Source organism: Choloepus didactylus, chromosome 8 (assembly GCF_015220235.1).
Source record: "Choloepus didactylus isolate mChoDid1 chromosome 8, mChoDid1.pri, whole genome shotgun sequence".
Taxonomy (NCBI): domain Eukaryota; kingdom Metazoa; phylum Chordata; class Mammalia; order Pilosa; family Megalonychidae; genus Choloepus; species Choloepus didactylus.
In genome coordinates this window covers 100,330,252-100,349,217 of record NC_051314.1, presented here as the reverse complement: position 1 = coordinate 100,349,217, position 18,966 = coordinate 100,330,252, and positions in this window count along the sequence as shown.

Genomic DNA, 18,966 nt, shown 5'->3' with positions numbered 1-18,966 from the left:
AATATGTAAATCTATTTATTAATACCTGTTTAGCCCCACATAAGTATATGAATAGAGAATCACACAAACCCCATGTTACAAATTCCCTTCCTCCTTTTTTTTTTTTTTAAACTGCTCCAATTACTTTTCTATCTCACTTTTGTCTGCTTCCTCCCTGGCTTGTTGACTCTCTGAATATTTCCTCTAATGGCTTATTCAGCCATTCATCGATTTTTGGATCTTCTCTGAATATTTGGCTAAAATTCCTTTATATAACTGACCTTTTAAAGTCTGAGTTATTAACAGAATGACATTGTATTCTTGGGGCTTGAGGGAGTGGGAGTCCAACCCTTTTTAGAGGCTTTTGTGGCAGCCCTTTTCTTTTCAAAGTCTGGGGTGATGTTGGGGAGATTACCTTTTTGGCCCCACCCTTCTTAAACATCGGGGTGCCACCCAGACTCTGCCTCTTCGGGGTAAAGGCTCTACCTTCTCTGAACAGTGGGGTGGCAGCCAGGCTTTTCGCATTCCCCTGGGAATGTGCTCCACCCTCTGGGTCCTGAGGCGGCAAAACTTTTCTAGAACATTGAGGCGGAAGGCCCACCCTCAACCCCCAGGGCAAACTCACCCTTTTCATGCATGTGGGCCACTCCACTCTCCCAGCCTGAGACCACTTGACTTCAGACCTCAACTTTCATCGTTCTTTGGGGATATGGGTACAGCCAATTTTATTTTAGGTGGATGCAGTCTCTCTCTCTCATAGCCGCCCTCTTTCCCATTTCCCTTTCTTCTCCCAAGAAAGGGATATTTACATAAACCAGAGTTTAAGAATTAAGTTAATTGTTATTCAGCTAGCCTTGCTAGGCTTTTTATTAATGATTCTTACCTTTCTTTCTTTAAGAGCCTTTAGAAACAGAAACTTTTGGAAATCTCTCCATTTTTTTTTTTTTTCTTAACTTTTGGTGGGTTGTAATTACTGGAGCAGTCAGCATTAACTGGCTCTCCAATTGCCTGGGGGCATAGACTGCTTCCACTAAAACCCCAGGCTTTAATGGTTCCCGCCCCAGTGGGGGAGGGGAAACCATAAGGTGGGGGAATGCTTATCCCAGGTTTTAGTTTCTTTTTTTTTTTTCCTGCAGCCACCACATGGCACAGTTCAATTCTGCCTTGGAAAAAGGTTTATTTTTATTAACATGACACACGAGGTCAGCACAAAGCCAACTCTTATCTGCCTTATATTTTGGCCAGAATATATTTGGCAGCAAAATGCCTTTTTTTTTTTTTTTTTTTTTTTTTTTTGTCTAAACGTAACAATAATATTTGATCGTTTTCTTTTACCCTTTCCCTTGGTCCAATTACTTTTAGCCCAATGTTTTAACATGTTTCCCAATGGATTATTTAGAGGAATGTTCCCCAGGGACCCTAAAGGTACCCCCTTCCCTTTATTCCCAGCCGGCTGACTGCCTCTATTCCCCATTCTGAGTCTTGCCTGAGCATCTTTCCCTTAGGATCAGCTCTAGGCTCATCAGAATGTCCCCATTCTGAGTCTTGTTTGGGCATCTTTCCCTCAGGATCAGCCCTAGACTCTCAGAATGCTTTAACCACCAAGGTAATATAATTTCTTTCCTTACCTTGGTCCGTGCACGGAGTTGCCTGGTTAACCAGAGGCAGGCCTTTTCATTTCCCCCTTTTCTCATCCACAACCGGCAGATTCAAGCATCTGGTCTCGGGCCCTTTAGCTGCCGGAGATGGGCCCCCAATGGCGGAGTCCGAGACCGCTCAATCAGCGGGGCGCGCCTTCCCTTTGTCCACCTCGGGGGTCCCCCTCCGAAGCTTTGGATCCCGGACGAGCCCCCAAGTTGTCGGAAATAAAGTGGTACCTGTAAGGGAATAAACGCTCTCTCGGTTCTGGAGGAGAAAAGAATTTATTTACTATCTTGCAAGATAGGGCGTCCAGCCAAAACACATGGAAGGAAGGCTGGCGCGCCCGAGGAAGAGAATGGCGATGTTTAAATCTCCTACTCCTAATTCGCAAGTCCCTCCCCTGTTTCCCCATTGACTGGGTACTACAGAGGTTACAGCCTATCCGAGAACACTAATTCATCTTTTGAGATTTTAATTTGTACAGCCAATCCCAGAGAGCCAACTAGCTCATTATTAAGATTTTGAACTGATTAGCCAATCCCCCCCCCAAATTTTTATTTTTTTGCTGTGAGTTCCCGCCTCTGATACTACCTCATGTCTCTTTACATCAGGCAGATTCTCTCTTCTCTTTGTCTGGGGCTTGTTTAAACTGGTTTTGCCTCCATTTCCCTTATTCCATGCTGTCTCTATGTGAAAACGAAACTTATTCCTTTCTTACAGGGGCAACCATCCAGAAACAACTTAAGCTTGGCTTCTGACACCTCTGGCCCCTGGCTAGGACAGGGTCCACTGTGAATTAAAGGAACAGCACGTCTTTACACTGGTGGGGAGCTGCAGTCTGACAGGTGCCAACTGCTGGGCAGGATAGGAAAAGCACAGAGTCTAGATGCCTCATGGGAAAATCACACAACCTGTTCCTCAGGGAAACTTGATATTGATTACACTTTCCTCCTGAGACCTGGGCCCCTCTAGTCTGGGAAAATCTGATTGTGGTAATCCAGGAAACTAGATGCAAAGACAATAAAAGATTTTGAGTCACCATAGGAAAAGCAAAGATACAGCCCAGTCAAAGGAACAAACTTATGCTTAAACTAAGATATGAGAATTGAAATAACTAATTAAAGATCTTCAAACAAATATGCTGAGTCAATTCAAAATTCAAATCAATGAGTTGAGGGAAGATATGACAAAAGAGACAAAGGATATAAAGAAGATATTGGGAAAATATAAGGAAGAAATCAAAAGTGTAAAAAACAATTTCCTTTCCACTGTCCCAGAAGTAGAAAGGAAAAGGGGCAGAAGCAATAATAAAGGAAATAATCAATGAAAATTTCCAGTCTCTTAAGAAAGACATGAAATTACAGATCCAAGAAGCACAATGTACCCAAACCAGAACAGATCTGAACAGACCTACAACAAGATCTTAGTAATCAGATTATCAAATGTCAAGGACAAAGAGAGAACTCTGAAAGCGGCAAAAGAAAAGCAATCCATCATGTACAAGGGAAGCTTGATAAGACTACGTGAGGATTTCTCAGTATAAACCATGAAGATGAGAAGGCAGTGGTATGATATATTTAAGATACTGAAAGAGGAAAACTGCCAACCAAGAATTCTATATCTGGCAAAACTGCCCTTCAAAAATGAGTGAGACAATTTAAAGATTTAGATTGGCAGAATGGATTTAAAAATATGAACCAGCAATATATTGCTTACAAGAGACTCAACTTAGACCCAGAGACACAAGGAAATTGAAAGTAAAAGGATGGAAAAAAATAATCCATGCAAACTACAACCAAAAGAAAGCAAGAGTAACAATATTAATCTCAGATAAAATAGACTTTAAATGCAAGGATGTTATAAGAGACAAAGAACGACACTATATACTCATAAAAGGGACAACTCAACAAGAAGAAATAACAATCATAAATGTCTATGCACCCAATCAGTGTGTCCCAAAGTGCATGAGACGAACATTGGCAAAACAAAGGAAGCAATAGATGTTTCCACAATAATTATGGAAGACTTCAATACATCACTCTCTCCTATAGATAGATCAACCAAAGGACCAATAGGGAAACTGAAAATCTAAACAATGTGATAAATGAATTTGATTTATCTGACATATATAGAGCATGACATCCAAATCATGAGGATACACATTCTTCTCTAGTGTCCATGAAACTTTCTCCATAATAGATCAAATGCTAGGCCATAAAACAAGCCTCAATAAATTTAAAAAGATTGAAATTATTCAAAGCACATACTATGATCACAGTGGAATACAACTAGAAGTCAATAACCATTGTGCCAGTTTGTATATTTATGTCCTCCAGAAAAAGCCATATTCTTTAATGCATTCTTGTGGGGGCAGACGTATTAGTGTGGATTGGGTTGGAACCTACTGGTTCAGTGTCCATGGAGATGTGACCCACCCAACTATAGGTGATAACTCTGATTGGATAAATTCCATGGAGGCATGGCCCTGCCCATTCAGTGTGGGCCTTGTTTAGTTTACTGGAGCAGTATATAAGATCAGACAGAAGGAGCTCAGAGCCAGCTGGAGCTGAGACAGACATTTTGAAGACAGCCATTGGAAGCCAATGCAGACATTTTGGAGAATGCCATTTTGAAACTCAACCTGGAAGCAAGCAGATACCAGCCACGTGCCTTCCCAGCTAACAGAGGTTTTCTGGATGCCAATGGCCTTTCTTCAGTGAAGGTACCCTTTGCTGATGGACACTTTATGGTCTTAAGACTGTAACTGTGTGTGTGTGTGTGTGTGTGTGTGTGTGTGTGTGTGTGTGTGTGTATAAAAGCCAATCCATTTCTGGTGTTTCGCATTCTGGCAGCATTAGAAAACTAGAACAACTGTCAAAGATATAGAACATTCACAAATATCTGGAGTTTAAACAACACACTTCTAAACAATCAGTGGGTTAAAGAAGAAATAGCAAGAGAAATAGCTAAATATCTAGAGACGAATGAAAACAAGAACACAACATATCAAAACTTATGAGATGCAGTGAAGGCGGTATTGAGGGGGAAATTTATAGCTCTAAATGCATACATTAAAAAGGAAGAAAGAGCTAAAACCAAAGAACTAATGGAACAACCGAGGAACCTAGAATATGAACAACAAACTAATCCAAAACCAAGTAGAAGAAAATAAATAAGGATTAAAGCAGAAATAAATGACATAGAGAAAAAAAGAACAATAGAGAATAAATAAAACCAAAAGTTGGTTCTTTGAGAAGATCAATAAGATTGTCAAGCCATTAGCTAGACTGACAAAATAAGAAAGAGAGAAGACCCAAATAAACAAAATAATAAATGAGAGAAGGGATATTACTACAGATCCCAAAGAACTTTAAAAAAACTCATGAGTATACTATGAACAACTGTATGCCAGCAAACTAGATAATGTAGACGAAATGGACAATTTCCTAGAAACACATGAACAATCTAGGCTGTCCAGAGAAGAAATGCAAGTCCTCAACAAACCAATCACAAGCAAAGAGATCTAACCAGTCATCAAAAAGCTTCCCACAAATAAATGCCCAGGGCCAGATGGCTTCACAGGGGAATTCTACCAAATTTCTAAAAAGAACTGATACCAATATTACTGAAATTCTTTCAAAACATTGAAGAAAATGGAAAACTATCTAACTCATTTTATGAAGCTAACATCACTCTTATACCAAAACCAGGTAAAGATGCTACAAAAAGGAAAACTACTGGCCAATCTCCCTCATGAATATAGATGCAGAAATTCTCAACACCATGACCAAGTGGGGTTCATTCCAGGCATGCAAGGATGGTTCAACATAAGAAAAGCAGTCAATGTAATACAACACATTAACAAATCAAAAGGGAACAAATGATCATCTCAATAGATGGCTGAAAAAGCATTCAATAAAATCCAGCATCCTTTTTTGATAAAAACACTCCAAAAGTTAGAAATTGAAGGAAACTTCCTCAATTTGATAAAGGGCATATATGGAAAAACCCACAGCCAGCATAGTACTCAATGGTGAGAGACTGAAAGCCTTTCCTCTAAGATCAGGAATGGGACAAGGATGCCCGCTGTCACCACTGTTATTCAACAGTGTGCTGGAAGTGCTAGCCAGGGCAATCCGGCAAGACAAAGAAATAAAAGGCATCCAGATTGGAAAGGAAGAAGTAAAACTGTCATTATTTGCAGATGATATGATCTTATATTTGGCAAATCCTGAGAAACTGATGACAGCTACTTGAGCTAATAAATTTAGCAAAGTAGCAGGATACAAGTTTAATGCACATAAGTCAGTAATGTTCCTATGCTCTAGAAATGACCTAACTGAAGAGACACTCAAGAAAAAGATACCATTCTCAATAGCAACTTAAAAAATGAAGTACCTAGGTATAAACTTAATCAAGGATGTAAAAGATCTATACATAGAAAATTACATAACTTTACTAAAAGAAATAGAAGGGGATCTAAAAGATGGAAAAATATTTCGTGTTCATGGATAGGAAGGATAAATGTCATTAAGATGTCAATTCTACCCAAACTCTTCTACAGATTCAATGTAATTCCAATCAAAATTCCAACAGCCTACTTTGCAGACATGGAAAAGCTAGCTATCAAATTTATTTAGAAAGGAAAGATGCCTCAAATTACTAAAAACATTCTAAAAAAGGAAAACAAAGCAGGAGGACTTACATGTCCTGACTTTGAAGCTTACTATAAAGCCACAGTAGTCAAAACAGCATGGTACTGGCACAAAGACAGACATATTGATCAACGAAATTGAATTGAGAATTCGGAGATAGACCCCCAGATCTATGATGTTTGATAAGGCCCCCAAACCCACTGAACTGGGATATAAAACTCTCTTCAACAAAAGGGACTGGGAGAACTGGATATCCATCTCCAAAAGAATGAAAGAGAACCCCTACCTCACACCCTACACAAAAATTAACTCAAAGTGGTTCAAAGACTCAATGCAAGAGACAGTACCATAAAACTCCTAGAAGATAATGTAGGGAAACATCTTCAAGACCTTGTTATTAGGAGGTTGCTTCTTAGACCTTACACCGAAAACACAAGCAATGAAAGAAAAAATATATAAATGGGAACTCCTCAAAATTAAAAGCTTCTGTACCTCAAAGGAATTTGTCAAAAAGGTGAAGAGGCAGCCAACTCAATGGGAAAAAAATATTTGGAAACCATGTATCTGACAAAAGACTGACATCTTGCATATATAAAGAAATCCTACAACTCAACAACAATAGTATAAACAGCCCAATTATAAAATGGGCAAAAGCTATGAAAAGACAGTTCTCTGAAGAGGAAATACAAATGGCTAAAAAAAAAAACACATAAAAAAATGTTTATCTTCACTAGCTATTCGGGAGATGCAAATTAAGACCACAATGAGATGTCGTCTCACACCAGTTAGAATGGCTGCCATTAAACAAACAGGAAGCTACAAATGCTGGGGATGATGCGGAAAAATTGGAATTCTTACTCATTGCTGGTGAAACTGTATAATGGTACAGCCACTCTGGAAGACAGTCTGGAGGTTCCTGAGAAAACTACACATTGAGTTACCCTTCAGCCCACCAATTTCACTTCTCGGTCTATACCCAAAAGATCTGAGGGCAATGACATGAACAGATATTTGCACACCAATGTTCAGAGTGGCATTATTCACAATTGTCAAGAAATTGAAACAATCCAAATTTCCTTCAACATATGAGCGGATAAACAAAGATAAATAAGGAACAAGGTCATGAAACATATGACAACATGGATGAAACTTGAAGACATAATTCTGAGTGAAATAAGCCAGAAACAAAAAGAGAGATACTGTATGTTACCAGTAATGTGAACTCTGTGAAAAATGTAAACTAAATGTTTTATATTGTAGAATGTAGGGAACCTAGTGACAGACAGCAACTAGTGAAAGGGGAATGATAACCTCATAAGAACAGATAAGCTATTGAGGGTAATCTTAATGTTACGGGAATGCTCAGGAATGATTAAAGTTTGTAAATTTTCTCAAGTATGGTAGGAACATGTTGGATGTAATAAGTAATGTAGTTATTTTACGTTATTTGTTTTTCTTATTCCTTTGTTTGGTTATGGTTTGTTAATTTTCTTGGGGTAGGGTAGGAACATGTTGGAAGCAATGCAGTTATTTTAGGTTGTTTTTCTTATTCCTTTGCTTTGATTTTTTTTAATTTTTTGATAAAAAATAAAAAGTAAAACAAAAACAAAAATGAGGGAGAGTTTAAAATATTCTCAAACAGACACTGAGTTTGTGAACAAGATACCTGGTCTACAGTTAATGCTAAAGGGAGCAGTACAGACAGATAGGAAGACAGGAGAGAGGTTTGGAGCACAGTAGTGGGTGATGGTAGCAATAATGTAAGTACACTGAACAAAGATGACTGAAGGTTAGGTGTATGTAGGACACCAGAAGGAAAGACAGAAGATAAAGATTGGGACTGTATAACTTAGTGAAACCTAGAGTGGTCAATGATTGCGATTAAATGTACAAATATATTTTTATATGAAGGAGAACCACTAAGTGTCAACTTTGCAAGGTGTTAAAAATGGGGTGGTACAATAAGGAAATAACTGCAACAGGTGCTATAACTCATAACATTTTTGGAAATTTCCTATGTAATTACTTGTTAAATCATACTTTGAAAGATATTACCTTTAATGTTATATTTCACAATAAGGATATAACTGAAACTGTGGAACTATAACCCATAACATTTTTGAAATTTGCTCTCTAAGTACTTGTTAAATTGCACTTGGAAAGTGATCACTTCTATGTGTACATGTTCTACAATAAAAAAAAATTTTTTTTAATGGGATGGTATTGGAGAAAAAATACAATTAATGTAAACTAGAGTCCACAGTTAACAGTAACATTGTAATATGGTTCCACTAATTGTAACAAAGGCAATATAACACAGCTAAATATCTATAAGTGGGGGATATAAGGAGGGGTATGGGATTCTTGGCGTTGGTGTAGTTGTCTGACTTTTTTATTGTATTTTACTTTAATTTCATTTCTTTCTTGCTTTTTAGTTGTCACTTTTTTCTTCTTTTCCTTTTTTCACCTCTTCCTCTTTCTTTGTGGAAGAAATGGAAATGTCCTTATATAGATAATGGTGGTGAATGCATAACTATGTGATTACACAGGGAACCATTGATGGTTTACTTAGGATGGAATGTATGGTATATGAATAAAACCATCTAAAAAATAAACAGATGAACACAAGTGCTGAAGAAAATGTGGAGAAAAGTATATACCTAATCACTGTTGGTGGGGAAGTAGAATGGTGCAGCCCATCTGAAGGGCGGTGTGGTGGTTCCACAGGAAGCTAAGCATGGGGTTGTCATATGGTCCTAAAACCCTGTTATTAGGTTTATACTTGAAAGAACTGAAAAGAGGGACACAAATGGACATTTGTACAGTGGGGTTTATGGTGGCAGTATTCAAGATTTGCAGTGGATGGAGGTGGCCTAAGGGTACATCGACTGATGAACAGAATGGCAAACTGTGGTATATATATACAATGGAATATTGAGCTGCTACAAGAAGGAGTGAAGCTGTGAGAAGAATGGACATTGAGGACAGTATGTTGAATGAAATGAACCAGAAATGAAAAGAAAAATATTATAATGCCTCACTAATATGGACTAAATATAATGTGCAAACTCTGAGAGCACAGGTTATCAGGGGGAGGGTTATTGTAAAGTTTCGTAGATTGTAGGCTCTTGTAGCAGTTACATCTATTTCTAAGTTGTGATGATTATTTCTAAAATCCGAGATGCTGAGTTCTTTGTATATAACCTGGTTGGTCCCTAGAACTTTGGGTATCTGTGTGACACCTGAGAATCAGAGCCAGAGTCTGGCAGCTAAGAATGTCAACATTACCCCATACAGCAAATAATAAAGAGTCTGAAAAAAAGAGATCAGACTTCAATTAGACAAATGAACAAAATGGACTTGGTTAGGACTAAGGTAAATCAAACTGAAGGGTAAAAGATGATATTGATGGCATTTTAGAAGCTTCAGCTTCTGGTGGGACCAAAGGAAGAGATGTTTATTAGGTGCAAAATCTATATGTTTTGTAACACTTTATATAATTTGACTTGTATGGTCAGTTTATTCAAACAACCTAATTACATGGAACGTTGATTGTGGAGTGAGATCTGGTTGGTTTGTGCAGGTTAGTGTGAAGCCCCAGTACATCCCAGAATAATTCTGTCAGAGAATAAAAATGTATTTGCAAAGCCTCCTTGAGGGTCTGGAGGAAAATGTGGAAATATTAAACTCCCCACCTGGGGAATTAATGGTATTTTCACAAGCATGGGGGGCTACCAAATTAGAAGGTCGAGCCCTCGATCCTGGGGCTTGCCTTTATGAAGTTTTTTGCTGCAAGGGAAAGGCTAAGACTACTTAAAATTGTGCCTAAGGGTCACCCGCAGAGAACCTCTTTTTGTTGCTCAGATGTGGCTTCTCTCTCTAAGCCAACTCTGAAGGTGAACTCACTGCTCTCCCCCACTGTGTGGAAAATGATTCTCAGTGGTGTACATTTCCCTGGGAACATGGGACATTACTCACAGGGATGAGCTTGACCCTGGCATTGTGGGATTGAGAAGGCCTTCTTGGACCTAAAGGGGGAAGAGAAATGAAGCAAGGTAAAGTTTCAGTGGCTGAGATGTCGAATAGAGTCGAGAGGTCATTCTGGAAGTTATTGTTATGCATTGTATAGATACTCCTTTTTACTTTTTGATGTGTTAGAATGGCTGGAAGGAAATATCTGAAACTGTTGAACTGTAACCTAGTAGCCTTGATTCTTGAAGATGACTGTATAACTATATAGCTTACACTGTGTGACTGTGTGTGATTGTAAAAACTTTGTGGCTACCACTCCCTTTATACAGTGTATGGACACATGAATAGAAAACTGAGGACAAAATATAAATGAATACTAGAGGGGGATGGGGGGGATGTGGTGGTTTGGGTGCTCTTTTTCACTTTAACTTTTATTCTTATTTTTTGTGTATGGTAATAAAAATGTTCAAAAATTGAATGTGGTGACAAATGCACAACTATATAATGGTACCATGAACAACTGATTATACATCAGAGATGACTTTTTGGTATAGGAATATATTTCAATAAAATTGAATTTTTTAAAAAAAGGAAGAGAGAGCAAAAAATCAAGGAATTAACTGTTTACCTGTAGGAACTAGAGAACGAACAGCAATCTAACCCCAGGCAAACAGAAGGAAAGAAATAACAAAGATTAGAGCAGAAATAAATGAAACTGAGAACAGGAAAACAACAGAATCAGCAAAACCAGAAGCTGGTTCTTTGAGAAAAATCAATAAAATTGATGGACCCTTATTAGGTTAACAAAACAGAGAGAGAGAGAGAGAGAGAGAGAGAATGAATCAAATAAATACAATCAGAAATGGGAAAGGAACATATCTACTGACCCTGCAGAATTAAAGGAGATAATGAGAACCGGCTATGAGCAACTATATGCTAATAAACTAGACAACTTAGACAAAATGGACAACTTCCTAGAAAAGCATGTACAACCAACATTGACTGGAGAAGAAATAGATGACCTCAACAAATAAATCACAAGTAAAGAGATTGAATCAGTCATCAAAAAGCTCCCCAAAAAGAAAAGCCCAGGACCAGATGGCTTCACGTGTGAATTCTACCAAGCATTCAAGAAAGAATTACTACCAATCCTGCTCAAACTGTTCAAGAAAATTGAAGAGGAGGGAAAGCTACCTAACTCATTCTATGACACCAACATCACCCTAATACGCAAGTCAGACAAAGATACTACAAAAAAAGAAAAGTATAGACCCATCTCTTTAACGAATATAGATGCAAAAATCCTCAACAAAATACACCCAAATTGAATCCAGGAGCACATTAAAAGAATTACACACCACGACCAGGTGGGATTTATTCCAGGTATGCAAGGCTGGTTTAACACAAGACAATGAATTAATGTACTACACCACATCAATAAATCAAAGTGGAAGAACCACATGATCATCTCAATTGATGCAGAAAAAGCTTCTGACAAAATTCAACATCCTTGATGAAAACACTTCAAAGGATAGGAGTAGAAGGGAAGTTTCTCAAAATGATAAAGGCAATATATGAAAAACCCACAGCTAACATCATACTCAATGGAGAAAGACTGAAAGCTTTCCCTCTAAGATCAGGAACAAGACAAGGATGCGCATTGTCACCATTGTTATTCAACTTTGTGCAAGAGATTCTGGCTAGAGCAATTAGGCAAGAAAAAGAAATGAAAGGCATCCAAATTGGAGAGAAAGAAGTAAAACTTTCACTGTTTGCAGATGACATGTTTCTATAGAAAATCCAGAAAAATCTACAGCAAAGCTACTAAAACTAATCAATGAATATGGCAAAGTGGCAGGCTACAAGATCAACATGCAAAAATCAGCAGTGTTTCTATACACAAGTAATGAGCAACAGGAGGAGGAAATGAAGAAAAGAAATTGATTTACAATAGCAATCAAAAGAATCATGTATTTAGGAATAAACTTAACCAAGGCCACAAAAAAACTAAACAGAGAAAACTACAAGAAACTGATAAAAGAAATCTAACAGGATCTTTAAAACTGGAAGAACATATGCTATTCATGGATTAGAAGAGTAAATATAGTTAACATGTCAATTCTACCTAAACTGATTTATAGATTCAATGCAATATCAATTAAAATCCCAACAACTTACTTTGCAGAAATAGAAAAACAAATAACCATATTTATTTGGAAGGGCAAGGTGCCCCGAATAGCCAAAGATATCTTGAGAAAGAGGAACAAAGTGGGAGGTCTCACATGACCTGACTTTGAAATATGACAACAACATGGTACTGGCATAAAGATGGAGATACTGACCAATGGAATCGAATTGAGTGTTCAGAAATAGACTCTCACATCTACAGACAACTGAACTTTGATAAGGCAGTCAAGCCAAGCAACTGGGACAGAGCAGCCTCTTCAATAAACGGTGTTTGGAGAATTGGATATCCATACCCAAAAGAATGAAAGAGGACTCCTACCTCACACCTTATAAAAAAATTAACTCAAAATGAATCAAAGACATAAAAATTAGCGCTAAGACCATAAGACTGTTAGAAGAAAACGTAGGGCAATATCTTAAAGATCTTGTGATAGGAAGTGGTTTCCTAGACTTTCACCCAAAGCATGAGCAACAAAAGAAGAAATAAATAAATGGCATCTCCTCAAAATTAAACACTTTTGTACATCAAAGGACTTTGTGAAAAAGTAAAAAGGCAGCCTACGCAATGGGAGACAATATTTGGAAACCACATATCAGATAAGGGTTTAATATCCCAAATATATAAAGCAATCCTACAACTCAACAACAGAAAGACAACCCAATTAAAAAATGGGCAAAAGACATGGACAGACACTGTTCTGAAGAGGAAATACAAATGGCTCAAAAACATATGAAAAACTGCTCAACTTCACTGGCTAATTACGTAAATGCAAATTAAAACCACAATGAGATATTATTTCACACCTACCAGAATGGCCACTATCCAGAAAAACATAAAATTACAAGTGCTGGAGAGGATGTGGAGAAAGAGGCACACATTCATTATTGGTGGGAATGTAGAATGGTGCAACCACTCTGGATGACGGTTTGGAGTTTCCTCAGGAAGCTAAGTTTATATCTGCCATATGACCCAGCTATTCCACTGCTGGTATATACTCAGAGGAACAGAAAGTTAAGACTCAAACAGACATTTGTAAACCGATGTTTACTGTGGCGTTATTCACGACTGCCAAAAGATGGAAGCAGCCCAAATGTCCATTAACAGATGAGTGGATAAACAAACTGTGGTATATACATTATGGAATATTATGCAGCTGTGAGACAGAACAAAGACATGGAACATTTAGTAACATGGATGAAACTTGAGGACATTATGTTGCGTGAAGTTAGCCAGAAACAAAAGGACAAATATTGTATGGTCTCTCTAATATGAACTAACATTAGTGAGCAAACTTTGAGAGTTAAAAGCTGATAACATGGGAGTTGGGCAAGATGGCGGCATAGAGAGGAGTGGAAGCTAAGTAGTCCCCCTGGAACAACTACAAAAAACCAGAAACAACTAGTAAATAATCCAGAATAACTTCAGGGGGACCAACGAGACCGTCCACTCATCATACACCAACCTGAATTGGGAGGAATGCCCGAGAACACAGCATAAAATCTGTAAGTAAAACCTGTGGATCCAAGTCACAAGACCCCCTCCCCATAGTCCGACCTGCAAAGGCTCATGGTGCCAGAGAGAAGCTCTCTCCCAGCAAGCGAATATAGCTCAGCTGAGCTCCAACTGGGGTTTTAAGTAGCGAGTGTGAACTGCTCACTACAGGTACGAATTCCCAAAAAACAGACAGAGGCTTTGGGTGATGACTGACCTTGGAGAGCCGGAGGGTCACCTTGGACTAGGTCTGAAGGGGACTATCTGTTTCTTTTTCGGCTCAGTGGTGAAAGCCCCAGTCATTTTCAGTTTCCAGGACTGACTCAGAGAAGGGTGGAGACAGCACAAGCAGAGAGAGAGACCATTGAAATGCTAATGACCTCCCCCTAGGGGGTCTATCTTCTCTAAGAGGAAAGGGGTGCAGCCCTTTCCATTCAGAACCAGACCCCAGAGCCTGGAGGAACACGGCCATACCTCCTCAGATCAGTCAAGAATTATAGGCTAACAGGCATCATCTGCTGGGCAGAAAAGCACAGTGACCCGAGGCATCACAGGGTGGAGCAATTTTCTAAGACACACCCTCAGGGAAACCAGATACTGAATATTTCTTCTCTCTGGGACCTGAGCCTGTTCTGGTCTGGGAAAACCTGATTGGGGTAACCAAGGAAACCATGCCTAGACAACAGAAAATTACAACCTACACTAAGAGAAACAAAGTTATGGCCCAGCCAAAGGAACAAACGTACACTTCAACTGAGATACAGGAATTTAAACAATTAATGCTAAATCAATCCAAAAAGTTTAGAGAAGATATTGCAAAAGAGATAGAGGCTGTAAAGGAAACACTGGGCATTTCAATTTTTGAAATTGAAAGTTCAAAAAAACAACCAGTAGAATCTATGGAAATGAAAGGCACAATACAAGAGATGAAAGACACAATGGAAACATACAACAGCAGATCTCAAGAGGCAGAAGAAAACACTCAGGAACTGGAGAACAAAACACCTGAAAGCCTACACACAAAGGAGCAGATGGAGAAAAGAATGAAAAAATATGAGCAACGTCTCCGGGAACTCAAGGATGAAACAAAGTACAATAATGTACTTATCATTGGTGTCCCAGAAGGAGAAGAGAAGGGAAAAGGGGAAGAAGCAATAATAGAGGGAATAATTCATGAAAATTTCCCATCTCTTATGAAAGACATAAAATTACAGATCCAAGAAGCGCAGCGTACTCCAAACAGAAGAGATCTGAATAGGCCTACGCCAAGACACTTAATAATCAGATTATCAAATGTCAAAGACAAAGAGAGAATCCTGAAAGCAGCAAGAGAAGAGCGATCCATTACATACAAAGGAAGCTTACTAAGACTATGTGCGGATCTCTCAGCAGAAACCATGGAGGCAAGAAGGAAGTGGTGTGATATATTTAAGTTACTGAAAGAGAAAAACCGCCAACCAAGAATCCTATATCCAGCAAAGCTGTCCTTCAAATATGAGGGAGAGCTCAAAATATTTTCTGACAAACAGAAAATGAGAGAATTTGTGAACAAGACACCTGCCCTACAGGAAATACTAAAGGGAGCACTACAGAGTGATAGAAGACAGGAGTGCATGGTTTGGAACACAATTTTGGGAGATGGTAGCACAACAATGTAAGTACACTGAACAAAGGTAACTATGAATACGGTTGAGAGAGGAAGGTGGGGAGCATGTGAGACACCAGAAGAAAGGAGGAAAGATAAAGACTGGGACTGTGTAACTTGGTGAAATCTAGAGTATTCAACAATTGTGATAAAATGTACAAATATGTTCTTTTATGAGGGAGAACAAGCAAATGTTAAAAATGGGGAGGCATTGGGGGAGGGATGCAATCAAAGTAAACTAGAGACTGTAACAAATAGAATCATTGTATTATGCTTCCTTTAATGTAACAAAGGTGATATACCAAGGTAAATGCAGATAAGAGGGGGGGATAGGGGAGGCATGTTAGACACTTGACATTGGTGGTATTGTCTGATTCTTTACTCTACTTTGATTAAAGGTTATTTTTCCTTTTGCTGCTGCCTAGATGTCATTTTTTTTTCCTCTTTCTTTTGCCTCTCTACCTTCTTTGACTCTCCCTCCTGCCTTGTGGAAGAAATGTAGATGCCCTTATATAGATAGTGGTGAAGGTAGTGAACACATAAATATATGACCATACAGAGAACCATCGATTATTTACTTAGGATGGAATGTATGGGGTGTGAACAAAACCATATTAAAAAAAAAAATGGGTTGGATGACAAAACCTCATGGGCAATATACTGAGTGAAATAAACCAGACACATAAGGACAATTATTGCAGGGTCTCACTGATAGGAACTATAATATGTAGTATTTATAATTTGTAATTATAATATATATATGTTATATATTATATGTATTTTATAATACATTATTATGTATTATAATATGTAAACTCATAGACATGAAATATAAAGTACCAAGATATAGGACGAGGCTTAAGAACGGGGAGTGGTTGCTTAGTATGAGCAGAATGTTCAGTTAGGATGAACTTGAATGTTTGGAAATGAACAGGGGTGTTGGTAGCAAGATGTGAGAATAACTAACAGTGACAAATGGTGTGTGAATGAGGTGGAAAGGGGAAGCTCAGAGTCATATATGTCACCAGAAGGAAAGTTGGAGGTCAAAAGATGGGAATGTATAAAACTGAATCCTATGGTGGGCAATGTCCATGATCAACTGTACCAATACTAGAAATTGCTTCCATGAACCAGAACAAATGTATGACAATACAATTAGAAGTTAATAATAGAGGGGCATATAGGGAAGAAATATATACCTATTTCAAACTATATACTACAGTTAGTAGTATTTCAACATTTTTTCATAAACAGTAACAAATGTACTATACCAATACTACGAGTCAACAATTGAGGGGGGTTGGTTAGGAATAGGGGAGGATTCGAGTTTCCTTTTCTTTTTTTCTTTTTTCATCTTTTACTTTATTTCTTGTCTGGAGTAATGAAAAGTTTCTAAAAATTGAACAAAAATTAAGTGTGGTGATGGATGCACAGCTGTATGAGGGTACCCAGGGGCAAGTGATTGTACACTTTGGATCTTTGGATAATTCTATGCTATCTGAACAATCTCAATAAAAAAAAAAAAAAAAAAAGCTGATAACACAGGCTACCAGGAGATAGCAAGAGAGTAGAGATCAGGCATTTGATGCTGAAGGACTACAGAATGTTCAGCAGGACTGATTGTATAGATCCAGAAATAGATGGCATAATACTGTGTGATGGTAGCACAATATTGTAAGTACACTGAACAAAGATGTCTATGAGTAAAGCTGAAAGAGGAGGGCTAGGGGCATGTATGACACCAGAGGTAAAGAAAGGTGATAAAGACTGGGACTTATAACTTAGTGAAAAGTAGAGTGGTCAATGATTGTGACTAAATGTACATATATAAAAATGTTTTTACATGTGGGAGAACAAATTAATGTCTACCATGCAAAGTGGTGAAAAGGGGATGGTATTGGGGAAAAATATAATCAAAGCAAACTGGAGTCTATGGTCAACAGTAACATTGTAATATGCTTCCTTTCATTAAATGTAACAAAGGCAATATACCCAAGTTAAATGTGTATGAGAGGGAGATGTAAGGGAGGGATATGGGATTCTTGGTAGTGGTGGTGTTGTCTGACCTTGCTATTATATCGTATTGTATGGTATTTTATTTTTCTTTTTATTATTTTTTTATTATTAAAATTTTTTTCATAATAATGAATATGTTCAAGTGCTGATTGTGATGATAAATGCACAAATATATGATGATACTATGAACAATTGATTGTACACTGTGGAAGATTTTATGTTATATGAATATACCTCTATAAAATTGTAGGAAAAAACATAAATAGAAATAAAAGTGCTGGAGAAAACATGGAGAGAGGGATGTACCTATTTACTGTTGGTGGGGAGGTAGAATGGTGTATCCTATCTGAAGGACAGTGTGGTAGTTCCACAAGAAACTAAGATGCGAGGGCCATAAGGTCCCACAACCTCATTATGGGGTATGTACTTGGAAGATCTGAGAGCAGAGACATGAATGGACATTTGCACACTGGTGTTTATGGAGGCAGTATTCATGATGTGCAATGGGTGGAGGTGGCCTAAAGGTACATTGACTGATGAACAGAATGGTGAACTGTGGTGTATGCATACAATGGAATATCGAGAAACTGAGAGAAGGAGTGAAGCTATGAGACATTCAACGAGATGAATGGATCCTGTGGACAGCATTTTGAGTGAAGTATGCCAGAAACGAAAAGACAAACATTATAATGCCTCACCAGTATGGACCAACTACAATGTGTAAACACAGAATTGAATCTTAGAGCACAGCTTATCAGGGGAATGCTTATTGTAATGGTCCCTAGATTGTAAGCTCTTACAGCAGTCACATCTATTCCTAAATTGTAATGGCTATCTCCAAATTCTGAGGTGCTAATCCCTTTGTGTATAACCTGGTCGGTCTCTGGAACTGCAGGTATGTGTGTGACACCTGAAACTCGAGCTAGAGCTCTGCAGATTTGAATGTCTGTATTAGCGCATACAGCAACTGTTAAAAAAGCTGAAAAAGAGCCCAGACTTCAATTAGAGATATGAATGAAGCAGATCTGATTAGGACTAAGGCAAATCAGGCCACAGGGTAAAGGACGATACTGTGTTTTAAAACAACTTCTGTGTGAGACCAAAGGAAGAGATGTTTATTTGGTGCAGGATATATATCTTCTACAGCACACTAAATAATTTAACTTGTATGGTCAGTTTACTCAACACCATAATTACATGGAACTTTGAATAGGAAGTGAGATCTGGTAGGTTTGTACAGGTTAGTGTGAAATCCCAATACATCCCAAAGTAATTTGAACAGAGAATAAAAATATATATGCACGGACCCCCTGAGGAGTGGGGGGAAAATGCAGAAATGTTGGATGCCCCCACCTGGGTTATTACTGATATTCTCACAA